This window comes from Ursus arctos, unplaced genomic scaffold, assembly GCF_023065955.2.
Source record: "Ursus arctos isolate Adak ecotype North America unplaced genomic scaffold, UrsArc2.0 scaffold_9, whole genome shotgun sequence".
In the NCBI taxonomy this organism is placed as follows: domain Eukaryota; kingdom Metazoa; phylum Chordata; class Mammalia; order Carnivora; family Ursidae; genus Ursus; species Ursus arctos.
The window spans coordinates 79217359-79233207 of record NW_026623111.1 but is presented as its reverse complement, the minus strand read 5'-3'; positions in this window follow the sequence as shown (position 1 = coordinate 79233207).

The window sequence follows — 15849 nt, the reverse complement described above, 5'->3', positions numbered from 1 at the left end:
CATAGAGGTCCTTATATGTATCCAGCACCAGAACTATGGAGCTCTACAGCCAAGACCATAGGCCTGTAGCTTCCAAAAGTAACTTCTGTCGTCTCCATGCTCCCAACATCTGAGAAGAAATGGTCACCTACTTCTTATCTCCCTTGCATTATAAGTCCAAATTCTGGTCTTCCTTAAAGTGAATTTTCCAAAGCAACTATTGGAGTGGGGAAGATGGAAAGCCAGGCTACTGACACGCTGTCCGATGGCTTCTGACACAGCAAGACTTAGGAGCAAAGCAGAAGGTCTCTGGGGTTTTTCTCCACATTCTAAAATCTAAATATCTGAGGATTATATGTGCAAATTTTGCCTTAGACTATTTTCTACCAAAGTTCCTAAATTTCCTCTCAAGTCACAGCAGTTCTATATCATCCATTGTACGGAGTTAATATCAACGATGACCGAAATGCCCGAGAAGGCCTTCAGTGACCATTTTACTTGGGCTCCCGCCTTTTAGAGATGAATTACTAGCCTCAGGTCATATAGTGAGTTTGTTGGCGGCATATTCATAACCAGAGCTGGGATTCACTGAGTGATCCTGACCGTCCCTCCCAGGTCTTCCAAAAAGCGTAATTTGTCCTTGTCAATGTGCTGGAAGCACGAGACCCGCTGAAGGAATTAGCACTCCATCTCCGGCATCCTGGCAGTCTCCCTCAGTCTCCTTAACATGGCGTTTCTCCTTCCCTCACCCCCCAGTTTCTGAAGCCACTCCCCCACCAATGCCTCAACAGGGCTCTGGTTCAGAAGAGGGAACGTCTCCAACACAGGAAACTTCCACTGTGACTTCCATCTTGTCTTGCTTTCTCTTAGCATTTTGTTAAAATATTTGTAACTGAGTATAGCCAAATATGAGGGCATAGTTGTACCACACAGTTTCAACAAAAATATTGGGCACACTTGATACTTTAGTACCAAAAAATTCAAAATACTAGTCATTGTGTTCAATACTTAGCACCCTAGACTTTGCAGATACTTGGCTTATAAAAGAGAAATTTTCTTCATGTTTGAACTAAATGCCAATGAGGTCATGATATAAGTCAAAGAGGGCTTTTAGAAACCAGCACCATTGCATCAATAACACCATTGCTGAAGTGAGTGGGGGAAATTACACAAAATCCAATAAAAAAAAAATAACTCAGATGGACTGTCATGTCTCCAAAGAAGAATTCCTCAGGGGAAAAATAACACACACATTCACGCAAACAACCCAGGCTTAATTAAAGTTTGTTCTCTGTCAGCATTGTGTCTGTAAAGTTTTTACCTCAAATACAGCAGAATGACCCAAAGTGTCTTTTCTCATTTTCGTGTAATTTTCTCCCAGCTATTTTGTCGATAAGCAAACTGGGTCTTCAATCTGTTTACCCTCCCACAGTCTGACCAACTGAAGGCTAAAAAAACCCCACACAACATGTTTTCACCACTTCCACCCCTACTATTTTACTGCTTTGTGCGATGAACCTCACATTGGTTCTTATCTTGATAAATGTCCCTCTGAATCCTACACATTGGCCTTTACAACGATTTAGTCATTCTGTTCTTTAGGTGTCCTAAATTATCCACACTCTGTTCACTTTTCTTTCTTTCTTTCCTTCTTTCTTTCTTTCTTTCTTTCTTTCTTTCTTTCTTTCTTTCTTTCTTTCTTTCCTTCCTTCCTTCCTTCCTTCCTTCCTTCCTTCTTTTTTTTTTTAAGATTTATTTATTTATTTTAGAGAGAGACAGAGTGTGGGAGGGGGAGCGGCAGAGGGAGAGAAAGAGAGAGAGAATCTCAAGCAGTTCCTCAGGGGAAAAAAATAACACATTCACACAACCAACCCAGGCTTAAGAGCATGGAGCCAGACACGGGGCTCAATCTCAAGACCCTGAGATCATGACCTGAGCCGAAATCAAGAGTCGGACGCTCGACCGATGGAGCCACCCAGGCGCCCCTCACTCTGTTCACTTCTAAGTGACTCCCAGGCACATCTTTGCTGTCTTATCTCCCCTTCCCCAAACTAACAACTTAAGGTATTTCTTTTACAAAATATACACAAACAATTTTACCATATGTGACAGGCCACTCTGGCCCTAGAAGGAACAGCCATGTTGATCTACAGATCTAGAATGGAAAATCAAAATGTGTGAGTTAAATAACCTTTCTTTAGTGACTAGGGTAAATATTACTAGCAACACTGCTTCCAGAATAACTTAAATGGCTCTAAGAATTTTTTATCTATAAAGGCTGTTATAAATTAGAATATGCTTTTCTTTTTAGTCAATTAAGACAGCATCTATTATATAGAATTCACCAAACCAAATATTAAAATTTTACAAAACAACGTGGTAAATAAACAGTTACCATTTATTTAGCCCCTGCTATATATAAAAACCAAGCAATGTAAATGTCGGGTCTTTTTCCCTGACATTCCTCCTGTAAAACAGGTGTCATTGGCTGCATTTTATAAGATTTAGGTCGACTAAGAGGTGGCCAAAGGCCACAAAGTTAGTAAGGGACAGAATGGAGATGTGAATCTTATTTTCTCAGATGCTAAATCTCAGACTCTCTTAACTAAGCTCACTCTTCCCAAAGTGCCTGACATCTTTGAAATGAAAGAGAAGGAAGTTCTGGCAGAGAAATGACATTAGGATAGCTACCTCTTCCTTATAAACAACATGAGATTCTTTGTCAAAACCCTGCAAATCTAAAATCTCACACATTTTACAAATTCAAACACGATCTACCCTGTGTGTGATCCTGCTTTGGTAAGTCAGAGATGACTAAAGATTTAGTGTAGATCTCTGCCAGATCCCAAAATACGTTATTGCATAGCTTAAAGAAAAAGTCATCATACTTCAACTATAGTAACTATGAATGATCGATACAGATCTCCAGCCATTCAGTCTGGTGGAGGAAATCCATGTGTCTCAGATAAAGCCCAAGATGTTTCCATTCCACAGAGCCCATTTTTTTGACTGTATGTAGACATCTCTGGCTAAAAAAGATGTATCAAGCCCTGGAGGAAAAAAAATACTTGTTCTAGAAAACAAGCATTTTGGGGGATGTGTTGGATGGATGGAAGGAAAAGTCAGGAAAATGGGAAACAAACCGGTGTCGTGGAGTGGACACTTTATGTATAATACCAGTTTCTACGAGGTAGACCGAAGAAAGTCTTGTCTAATAGAAAAGTTTCTTGCCTAATAGACCATGAAGAAGAGCTGAATTGTTTCTCTTGGGAGCTCTATGCTTTTCGTTGACTGATCTGGCCCCTGAGGAGTCAGAACACCGAATTAAAAAGACTAATTTTGTCTTTTGGTCTCAAGGAGATCACTCTAGTCGCACTTCTTTTCTCCTTGAATTCTGACTTTGCATTTAGAAGCATAAATGTTACGACGGCCTTATAATAACGTCTCACCCAGAGAAAACAAAAACATGTTTACGCGGCAACTTGCTCTGGATTTTAAAAAATAAAAGGTGGTTTGGTTCAAAAGGGACGCTGAGCATCTTTAGTGAGAACTGGAATTTCTCTCATGAAATTACTTACCATTTTCTTAATCGGCTGTATTTACCCTCGTACGTCAAGCCCTGTGTTTGAACGGTTTCCTGTGACTCCTCGGAGGGACACTCTAGCGACAAGATCCTATGTGCGTGGCTTTATATCTGGTGAGAGAATTGTTCTTGCTCTAATTATATTGTAAAGGCGAAGGCTTCATTAACCAAAGTGGCAGAAATAACAAAAGCATCTAATACTTATTCCACCTGGACATTTCACAAAACCGAACAACTCTTTCCTATTCAAAAACGCCTCTCTGGTGCATTTATTAAAATGAGTTTCCAACAAAACCATTGACTGAAAAGGGAGGGTAGCTTCCGTGGTGCTAAAGCCTGATTTCCTCTGAGCGCTGAACAGCTTCATAAGTATTTCAGTGCAGAGAGGGGAGAGAAAGCCTTCGGAAATTAGGGAGTCCGGCCGTGCCCACAGATTCAGGAATAGCCAAACGACTCACGGCAATTCAGACTTAAAGAGCGCTTGCTGTATACCAGGCTGTTGTCAATGCTAGAGACGCAAAAACGAGCAAGAATATTTAAACCTTCAAAGAGCCCATGAGGCTCCTGCGTATGAAAGCATGTGAGTGACATTTTAAAGATATGGCGGTAATAAATAAATAAACTAGAGGTGGTAATAGCCTTAATATCATCTGGCTTTAACTCCTCATTGGATTGAGAAAGAAACTATAATCCAAGTTCATACCTTGAACGAAAAGACTAAAATCCTCTGCTCATCGTAAGGCGAGGTCAGGCAAGTAGAAACAGACCATAGCTGGTTGCTTTCCTCTGCTAGCCTATTCCTGAGGAAGCACCAACTAGTCCCTACGTAGGCATAAACAGGTGGGGAGAGCTAGGTAACTAGCTATGATTTGAGTGCTTAGCAGCAGAATCCATTTTGAGCCTTTTCTCAGCTCCATCACTGGAAGAACTAGCTATAAGGCATGGTTTCCCTTCCTCCCTCCCTCCCTCCCTTCCTCTTTCCTTCCTTCCTTCCTTCCTGCCTTCCTTCCTTCCTTTCTTCCTCCCTCCCTCCCTCCCTCCCTTCCTTTCCTTCCTTCCTTCCTTCCTTCCTTCCTTCCTTCCTTCCTTCCTCCCTCCCTCCCTCCCTCCCTTTCCTTCCTTCCTTCCTTCCTTCCTTCCTTCCTTCCTTCCTTCCTTCCTTCCTTCCTTCCCCTTTCCTTTCCTTTCCTTTCCTTTCCTTTCCTTTCCTTCCTTTCCTTCCTTCCTTCCTCCCTCCCTTCCTCCCTCCCTCCCTCCCTTCCTTCCTTCCTTCTTCTCCTTTCCTTTCCTTTCCTTTCCTTTCCTTTCCTTTCCCTTCCTTTCCTTCCTTTCCTTCCCTCCTTCCCTCCTTTCTTTCTTTCTTTCTTTCTTTCTTTCTTTCTTTCTTTCTTTCTTTCTTTCTTTTTTTCCGGTAGTAATAAATATAACTACAAATATTCATTTATTGATTTCTTTGATAGTAATATTTACATGCATATAGTTCTAAGTACTTCATGAATGTTTAATATTTAATCCTACCAGAAATTCCATGAATACTTTCTTTTTTACCTTTATTGACGTATAATCAACAGAAATGTAACATCGTTAAAGTAGCATACTTCATGATCTGATTCATGTGTTCATTGTGAGAGGATTCCCTCCACTGAGTTAATCACGTCTCCATCACCTCCGATATTTATGTTTTTTCTTCTTGTTTCTTTCTTTTTTCTTTGTGAGAACACTTAGTTTCTACTCTTAGCCAACTTCAACCATACAATACAGTATAATCAACTACCGTCGTCAAGTTAAACACCACTAGATCTTCAGATCTTCATCTTATAACTGAAAGTTTGTACTCCTTCACCACCTCTCTCCTTTTCCCCAACCACCCCAGTCTCTGGCGATCACCCTTCTATTCTTTCAGTAAGTTCAACTACTTAATTTTTTTTTTGGATTCCACATATAAGTGATACCATGCAGTACTTGTCTTCTCTGTCCGGCTTATTTCACTTAGCATAGTACCCTCCAGTTTCATCCATGTTGTTGCCAATGACAGGATTTCCTTCTTTGTTAAGGCTGAAGAATAGTCCATTGTATACATAGCCTCCATTTTCTTCATCCATTCATCCATCAACTGACACTGAGGTCGTTTCCATAACTGGATTATTGTAAACAGTGCTGCAGTGAACATGGGAGTATGTATAGCTGTCAAAATGCGGATTTTATTTCCTTTGGATTCATACTCAGAAGTGAGATCACCGGGTCATATGTAATTCTATTTTTAACTTCTTGAGGGAACTGCATATTGTCTTTCGTGTACCAGTTTATGTTCCCACCGACAGTGCACAAGGGTTCCCTCTACTCCGCATCCTCACCACCATTTGTTATGCCTTGGCTTGTTGATAACAGACATCCTAACAGATGTGAGCTGGCATCTCACAGTGGTTTTGATTTGCATTGACTTGATGATTAGTAATGTTAAGCATCTTTCTATCAACCTCTTGGCTATTTGTATGTCTTCTGTGGAAAAATGTTTATTCAGGTCCTTTGCTCATTTTTTAATTGTGTTATTTGTGAGGGGTTTTGCTATCGGATGGGATAAAATTTTGCATATTTTGGATATTAACCCCTTATCACATATGTGGTTTGCAAATATTTTCTCCCACTCCATAGGTTGACTTTTTATTCTGTTAATGGTTTCCTTTGCTGTGCAGAAGTTTTTATCTTTTTTTTTTTTTAAGTCAGCTCAAAGCCTGGTGTGGAGCCCAGAGTGGGGCTTGAACGCATGACCACAAGATCAAGACCTGAACCGCGATCAAGAGTCAGACACGACCAACTGAGCCACCCAGGCACCCCCGTGCAGAAGCTTTATAATTTGCTGTAGTCTCACTTGTTTATTTTTGCTTTTTGTTGCCTTTCTTACGGTGCCAAATTCACGAAATCATTGGCAAGACTATACGAAGTCAAGCAGCTTACCTTCTATGGTTTCTTCTAGGCCTTCTACCTTTTCAGATCTTATGGTCAAGTCTTTCATACATTTTAATTTGATTTTTGTGTAAGACAGGGATACAGTTTTGGGTGACTGGCTGTCTCAGTCGGTAGACCGTTCAACTCCTGTGAGCTCCGGGTTGTGAGTTCAAGTTCCACGTTAGGTCTAGAGATTACTTTAAAAAAGACAGGGTACAGTTTCATTCTTTTGCATGTGAATAACCAGTTTTTGCAACATCATTAATTGAAGACTATCCTTTCCTCCTCGTATAGTCTTGACTCCTTCATCATAAATTAATTAACCATATATGCAGGGGTTTATTTCTGTGTTCTCTATCCTGTTTCACTGATTCACATGTCTGGTTTTATGACAATACTATTCTGTTTTGATTGCTATAGCTTTGTAATATGGTTTGAAATCAGGAAGCATAATGCCCTCAACTTTGTTCTTCTTTCTAATTATTTTGGCAATTTGGCACCTTTTGTGGTTCCATATCAATTTTAGATTGTTTTTCCCTATTTCTGTGAAAATGCCACTTTGAGTTTTGATGAGAATTGCCCTGAATTTATAGATGGCTGTGAGTAGTATGAACATTTTAACAATATTAATTCTTCCAGTCCAAGAACATAGAATAGCTTTCCATTTATTTTTGGCTTCTTCAATTTATTTCAACAATGTTTTATAGTCTTCCATGTACAGATCTTTCACTTTCTTGGCTAAATTTGTTGCTAAGTATTTTATCCTTTTTGATGCCATTGAAAATGGAATTGTTTTCTTAATTTCTCTAATGGTTCTTCATTAGTGTATAGAAATGCAACTGATTTTTGTATATTGATTTTGTATCCTGCAATGGTACTGTATTTCTTTACTAGTTCTAGTGGTTTTTTGGTGGAATCTTTAGGGGTTTCTCTGTTTGCTATAGTCATGTGGGACTTGTGAACCCAAGCTCCACTGGCTTTCAGAGCAAGGGGGCCTGATTTGGGACCTATCTCTTAGGTAGCAGCCTTAAACGTTGGAGCCCTAGATGTGTGGTCCAAACCTCTCACTCCTCAAAGAGAAGCTGGGAGTTGGGGGTTCCCTCCCAATTGTATGGTGCTGTGCTGGGAGTGGGGTGTATGGCATGTCTCAGCCTTTTCCACTTGTTTCAATGTAGGTATTTCCCCAGTTGCCTGATGTGCAGGAGTGACTCAACTGATTTCTGGATTTCTCTCGGAGGAAACTGCTTCATGTATAGCTGCGTATTTGGTGCATCAGTGGCAGGAGGAAAATTCTGAAGCCTCCTATATCGTCATCTTGATGCTGTGAATATCTAATGTAGATACTATGACTATCCCCTTTTTATGGAGGAGAAAACTGAGGCTCAGAAAAATTAAGGAAATTGCCTATGGCCACTCATACAGGAAGTTTGGGAGCCAGCATTTGAATCCAAGCGTTCTAATCCAGAACCTTCAGGATAACCCCTATACCAGGGGTTCTCAGCTTGGGGTGATTTTATCCCCAGGGGACATTTGGTAATGTCTGAAGATAATTTTCACTGTCACAACTAGAGGGAGAGAACACCACAGTAGAACTCAGTAGAAGCCAGGGATGTTGCTAAACATCCTATCATGCATAAAACATTCCTTCGCGACAAAGAATTATTCAGCCCAAACTGTTGGCAGAATGGAAGTTGAACAACTTTGCTCTATATTATATTGCCTCTAGAATCAGTTGTACCCTGGCTATGAAAAATGTGGTCAGTAGGCTGGGAGCATTGCATCTAGGACCTTGTTAGAAAAGCCCACCCCAGATCTATTAAATTAGAATCCACATTTTAAAAAGATCCTCAGATGATTCATCTGCACACTGAAGTTTGAGAGGCAGTGAATTATACTTTTAGCTCTACCATGCTGTGATAGGTCTTGAATGAGACGAATTCCATATACCAGTCTAATCTTTACTCACAAGCAGAGAGAAGCAATGTCAGGATAATAGCGGTGGGGGTGTGGGGAGGAACATGGACAGATCCAGCAGAGATGTAATATTAGGGACTGGAATTTTCTTTAGCAGATGGTCCTTAATAGATGACTTCCCCATAATGATGAGAGATTGCAAACAATTGTACCAGCATGCCAAAAAGACGAATGGCCCAGAAACAAGAAACGCATAGCCTGTGGACTATGCTTTTCCTTGGTGTGTGCAAACATCACAGAATGGATCTGCATAAAAACACAGGCATCCCATAAAGAGAATTCATCAAGCAGCTAACTTGTTGAAAATTGTCGAAAAAATAAAAAGAAAATAGACTGTTTTTGTTTTTGTTTTTTACTTTTTAATTGCTAATTTTGGTGTCATGTAAATTTAGTTTCAAAACCAATTTAACTCTCACTGTCCCTTCTGGGCATACAAAATGTATTGACTTGTCCTCCAACCACAAAAGATGCCATGCGATTGGTAATCAACAATACACAGGGCTCTTGTCTGACTAAAGAACTGGAAGTGTAGACCCAAGCATCCTCAGATCCCGATTCTGAGTCCTGTTACGCATGTTAAACCATTCCCTAGGACCCACTGTCCCCTTACTTATAATAGGGATTTATTTAATATTGACTTCGTATTTCTATATTATTATCTTATTATTCACACCATTGTTTTAATGCACTTAGATCCTTGTGGAATTACTGATGAATAAATATCTGAAGAGAGAGGCATTGAGATAGAAGTGATGAATTGGATGTAGGGGACCACAAAGAATACGGATGTTTAATTTGAACTGTCTGGGTTTCTTTGAAAACCCTGACCTAAGGAACTTAAAATTACATGATAAATATAATTTTGTCACTAATGCTTACCAATTGCCCCCAAAAGTGTGATCGTCTGAAGCAGGAACACACTCACACTTTAAGGCTCTCAAAAAACCCATTTCTGGAGACAAAAGACAGAAAACCATCTGTGTTTTCTATACACACAACATTAAAAGAACACTCCTGATTTTAAGCATCTCTTACAAAAATACTTCTAGCAAAATAAATACATACATTTTCTTTTTCTTATGATTATAGGTCCCTGTCTACTATAGGCATCAAAAACAAGAAAATGTCTAAACACACACACATTGATAGTCAATGATACTGCAGAGCGTGCGCATCAACAGCTCGACACCGCAGAGCCTCTTCTTGACCCTGAAAACACGCGTCCCAACTTCGCTTGTGATTGAGACCATTTGTTCCACAATCGTGTGTCATCCAGCTTGTACCTGAGTTTACCTTACGATCTTGAAACTTAGTCTATCCAACATGTTTGGCTTAAAAAATGCCTACTGCACCTTTCCTCGTGCAAGTGGTAGGTATCTGCTTCTGTTGTGCCCTACCTGCAGCTTTGCTTCAGAAAGAAAGCCCTCGCAACTCTCCTTTTATCTGACGCATCCTGGGGAATAATCCCCCAGGAAGTGCTTGGATGGCTCGACTGGGCTACAGGAAATAAACTACTGTGCTGTGTTAACACAGCTTCGAACTTATGGTTGCAAGCAAGCCTCACCTGGCATTTGACATAAATCATGGACACTGGGGAAACGGCTCAGCGAGCAGAAACGTCATCTGTGGCCAGACAAGTCTCACTGGACACAACCTATTGCTCAGTGTTCCTTTAACTCGTGCTGAGATGTCACACCTGTCGGCCAGCTCGCACATCTTTCCAAGGACTTGCTAGGTTTCGTTTTCTCCCTGTCTATAAATGCAACATATGTTAGCAACACTCATTGACAGATTTCAGCAGTATTTTTCCCCTAGTCGAGCTGTTAGTTCAGTTGTCAAATGTAGGCATTTTCCTTTGGTCTTCAAAGAATTCAGAACCACAATCAGAGCTAGGGGAAAATAGCAGAAGAGATGGACAGCATATCCATCGAGTTTTTCCAGCTCGTTTTTATAGTATATAGTGTTTATATACACTACCTGCCCTCCTTCGTGTCTCTCCACAAAGTGCAATACTGAAGAAATGTACCTGGACTTTATAGATAGAAACAACTGGAAGACACCAGTACAGATGAAGCAGTGGTCAAATGGAAGTCAATTGTAAATTGTCTAATTAATTAGGGTTAGTAATTTTCTATGGTTCATACATAACCTCTTCAGTGACCCCCACATTGTGTCTGGGCTCTGCCCAAGAGGCCAGAGAGATTGGGCGGTAAGCAGAGGCAGCATAAAGCTAAAGGCCAAACGGAGCTGGAGGAGCTCCCCAAGAGGCCTCCTTCAAATTACTAAAGACATGTAGGAAAAAGCAAGCAATGCTGAGTAAACTGTGCTAAAGGGGAGACATGAAAGAGGAAAGTTTGAGAGGTCAGTATTTCAGAAAATGATAAGAATGGAGTGAGAAAAATTGGGGGCAGGGCAAAACGAGGTTGTCAAGGATTTAAAACCAAGAGTGCTGGACCTGAAGCTGAGCGTTCTTAAGTGGTTCCTGAGGCATCTCTGAAACAGTATCTTCAGACAACTTAGGTGTATATGGTGTTCGAAACAGTTACAGTTGTGCAAAAGGAAAGGAGAGAAGCTCTTCAGGACCCCAGCAAGAATAGGATCCAAGAAGGATCACTTTTATTTTACATAGAAGATTATAAGCTCTTTGCTAAAGAGGACTTCTCTATTTATGAGAAAGCGAGGTCCTGTTTGGGGTCTGGGGAATCCAAGGTCTGTCCCGCATCCTGAGCAGCCTTGAGCTCTGCAGTCCTTGGTCATCAGGATCAGGATTTGTTCTGGGCTTCCACCACAGCTACATCAATTCATACTCTTTTTTTTTTTTAAGATTTTATTTATTAATTTACTTTTAAGATTTCATCTATTTATTCGAGACCAAGAGAACGAATGTGCACAAGTGGGGGTGGGAGGGGCAGAGGGAGAGAGAGAGGGAGAAGCAGACTCCCCTCTGAGCCGGGAGCCTGATGCGGGGCTTCATCCCAGGATCCTGGGGCCATGACCTGAGCCGAAGGCAGACACCCAACAGACTGAGCCAGCTAGGCACTCGTAGATTTTATTTATTTATTTTAGAGAGACAGAGAGAGAGAGTTCGTGCACACAAGAGAGCAAGGGGTGGGGAGGGTGGGGGTAGCAGGGAGGGAGCGGGAGGGAGGGAGAGAGAATCTGAAGCTGAATCAGTGCTCAGCAGGAGCCAGTTGCAGGGCTAGATGCCAGCGCTCAATCCCAGGTCTGTGAGGTCTTGACCCTAGTCGAAACCAAGAGTCTGAAGCTTAACCAACTGAGCCACCCAGGCACCCCCAATTCATACTCTTTTTTAAAAACACCACTAATCATAAACTCGGCCATATGAGATCCCACCTGTGTTAAATCAAGAACAGGAGAAAGATTTAAAACTTTTCTCTCCATCTCAAGCAAGTCAGAAGTGCTCAATTCATCAGTAGTATCAGCTCATGTCCTGGCATATGGCAGATTCATTCACAAAGTAAAAAGCTGAGGGTTTTTAAAATTTTCTTTTCATAAAAATTTAAATTAAAAAAAGAGAACGTTAATGAAAAGCAATTATTTATATAAGGTACATTTTTATGTGATTTACCTCTCAGGTAAAACCAAGGGATGAAAATCTTGACTCATCATCATTTTAAAGAAAACCATTATTGATCCATATAGTTGACAGAAAACTGGACATGAATTACATTACGCTAGGTCCTTCGAGGAGCACAGTAACTCAATAAATCTTTTTGGGAGCCCTTGCTTCATGTTCTTTGCATAGAATTTTGTACCTTATCTATTATTAACACCTACCTGAAATAGAAGGAGTAAAGTTGATCTCTTGGTGAATTATTACGTTTGTCCAAATTCCCTAGGATCCTGTATCTAGCCAGTTGCTGAGGCCACATGCCCTCAGCCTGTTCATGTCTGGCAGGCTAGCAGAGCATGTTTCCTTCACGCAGGGGATGGCTGCAAACCCACAAGGACAGCATGCCTATTGCGATGTCACCCTTACCTCTGAAACGTATCCATCACTGGAGTACGCAAGGTAGCATGACTAATGGTGATTAGGAGGCCATGTGGTAGGATGGAAAAAGAACTAGATTTGGAATCAGAAGGCAAGTATTCTTGTTCCAGTTCTAACCCTTATTAGCTAACATGACCTCAGGCAAATCTCTTCAAATCCCTGTCCTAGTTTCTCATTTGTAAATGTGGGGAATGATCGTGTACCATGCCAGGTTGTTCTTAAATAAAATAATATGTGAAAGCACTTTGTAAACAATGAAATAATAGACACATGTAAGAAATTATGTGTAATTAGTAATCGAAATTTAATATTTTCTGATCACAGGACAGCAACTAATTAGCTGATTCCCATATAGTTACATGGGACTCCATAGACTTACTTTCCAAAAGAGGTCAATTAAGCAAAGACCCTGGTCTTCTTGGTCAGAAGTGCTTTAGCAGAGTGTTTATTCTTCAGCACGGTTGTAATTGTCTTGAGACCCCAGCATACACTTGAGCCAAGTAATACCATCAAGATTTTGCATCTACATTGATTTATCCATATTCCCATGTTTCTCATGGCCCAGCTAGAAGAATGAGAAATGACAAAAATACATGCTGCTCCCTTGACAATTTCTGGTTTCTGAGGCCACTTTCAGCCACATTTGATTGTGAGCCACGAATCTCAGAAAACGAACCTTCACCTCGACCCTTCCTAGAAAAGTAGGTGAGGAAAATGGGTAGATAAAGCTCAAATATAACCTTAGCTGAAGCTGATGTGGGAAGACTCCTGATTAAGGAGGCAAAAAAAATCAATGCTGTGTCCCAGCTCTAGGGGGAAGCCCTCAGTATACTAACGTGACATCTAACCTTTATGGAATCTGTTTCTCCATCTATCAAATGGAAGAAAGAGGGGATTAGAGCTCAACTGCTCTCAACTTTTTGGTGGGTCGTGGGTCTCTTTAAATATTAAAATCACAACCACTGTATGAGGAGGTATTAATATTATCCCCACCTTATTAATAAGTCACTGAAGCTTAGACTATGTAAGTAACACAAAATAAAATTTGCACCCAAGTTCAGGGCATTCAAGAACCACGGAGATGATGTATAGAAGACTTCAGGTTAAGCGTCTCAGAATTAGAGCACATAATATTTCCATCTGTGCATTTCTTTTCTAAAAGTGTGAGTACATATTCTATTTGGGTCACACACAACACCACGGCCTGGTGTGACCCACTTCCTTCTAATAATAGATGGAAAATTCCCTGCCAATGGATATGCAAGACTACTACCCAGTGAGATAACAACAGACCATCATCTTTTCAAGTAATGCCAATTATCTCTAAGTAATAAAAATAAATTCACTTTGTCCTGGTGATATCCAGAGAAGTTGCTGCCGGGAGGCCCTGACTTTGCCCTCAGGCCACTCTCTTCCTAAATGCAAACTAGATTGGATGGTTTTGTCAGGGACCGTGGATTCTTACCATCTGAGTTGTCTCCTGTAGAGAGCACAACTTTTTCAAATCCAAATCAGCATCAGTCAAACATTAGACCAGAATAAACACATTTTCAGACATTCAGATTCTCCAAAGATGTTGCTTCTATGTGCCCTTTTTTATTTTTAAGGCGATTGCTGGAGGCTGGGCTCCATCAGAACAAAGAATTCAATCCAAAAGGTCAAGACATGAAATCCAAGAAGCAGGAGCTGTAATGCTAGAGGAGACCTCCGTGAATGATGGCGGAGCCCCAGTACCATCGCTAAGCAGAAAGGAAGATGTGTAGAAATGGATTGAAGGTTAGTTTATGAACCATTAGAGGATGTAGGAAATCTTAACTAGATACTTGAAGAAATATGAGCAAAAGTAAAAAAAAAAAGAATGAAAGAAAGAAAGAAAAAAAAAGGATAGTAATATATTCACAGCAAAAATAAAAGTTTGCACCAGAAACACAGTTAGCAGTGAATATTTACAATGAAGACCCTGATGATGGACTGAACCATAAAGCTATTTTACAAGCTTTCAGGAAGAACAAAGGCGTCTGTGAGTCAATAGCGGTATAAGAAAGCAAAATCCTCGTCATCTACAGCCAATAGTTAACATCTAAAACATCAAATGGGATGAAGCAGTAATGTAAACATGCTATTAGAAATATTTAGGTAATTACCAGAAGCAAGAGCTGAAAGTGTTGGAAATGATTGTACCTGGAGAGTGGAAAATGAGATGGTGAGAAGATAAATCGAACCTTGTACTATCATTTGACTTTTAAAATTGTGTACAATAAATCCTTTGATAAAAACAAAAAGTAAACATTGACAAGATACTAAAGGAGACTATAAAATAGACAATGGTCCTATCTGCCCAGTTCTGAGAGGAGTTCCGTGCTCCCCCTGCTCCTCCCCACAGATTCTGAGGAGGCTCCTCCCCTCCTGGAGGTCATCTTCTAGAACGTTTTTCACCTCCCCGTAGTACATTCCAGACAGTTTGGGAACTGAAACTGCTTCAGGATCCTTAATTATTTGTCCTCAGCTATGATTAACAAGTAACATGGGACCTTCTGGGGAAAAGATACCGTCACTGTGTTTCAAGTAATCATTTTGAGTAAACACTGTTGAGTCAAGATCAGTTTGTGGGAAGCCCTGCTTTTGTCTTCTCAGGTTCAACACGGTCAGCTTCAAGCACCATCACTCGATACGTTGCTATGTTGCCTGGTAAGCAATTCACACAACTTCTGAATTTATGCAGTATAAACTAAAAGCAAAATGGCACCCAAATTAGGAAATCCTTACTAGAGATATGTTGAAACTCAGCATCCCCAATGCAGTTGGTTGCTAAAAGCTAATGTTCTAAGTCTCTACTGCCTACTTAGGGCTTGAATGCACTCTTTTCACCTTTGCCAGTGTGATGGATTATTTCCACCTCAGAAAGGATAATGAAAAGCATGCATTCAGAGTGGGTCTCTTAGTGTAAACAGTTTTTGTCCACCCTGTCCATTTAACAGCTAAAAAAATACTGGAGTTGGGCATGTAATAAATGAAACCAGAGTAACAGACTTATTTTAGGAGGAATCATTTTGGTTTCTTCAACCACAGAGCCCAACCGCCCACGACAAGCATCCCATAAATTCATGCTATGAACACTCAGGAAAGCGAAGAAGATAAGGCAGGTGGTTTACTCTCATTGTTACTAGGAAAACAACTCTAAGTACGAAGCCTATTAAAATGCATGAGTTTCCAGATCAATGTTCTCTAGTCTACAAAGTGTGTTTATACACGTATTTCACTGCTGAAAGGAATTTTTAAAGATAGCCCGCCACACATCTAATGCACTTTTCCCACCCTACCTCTGCCAGTTACGCAACACATCTAGAGACAGGAA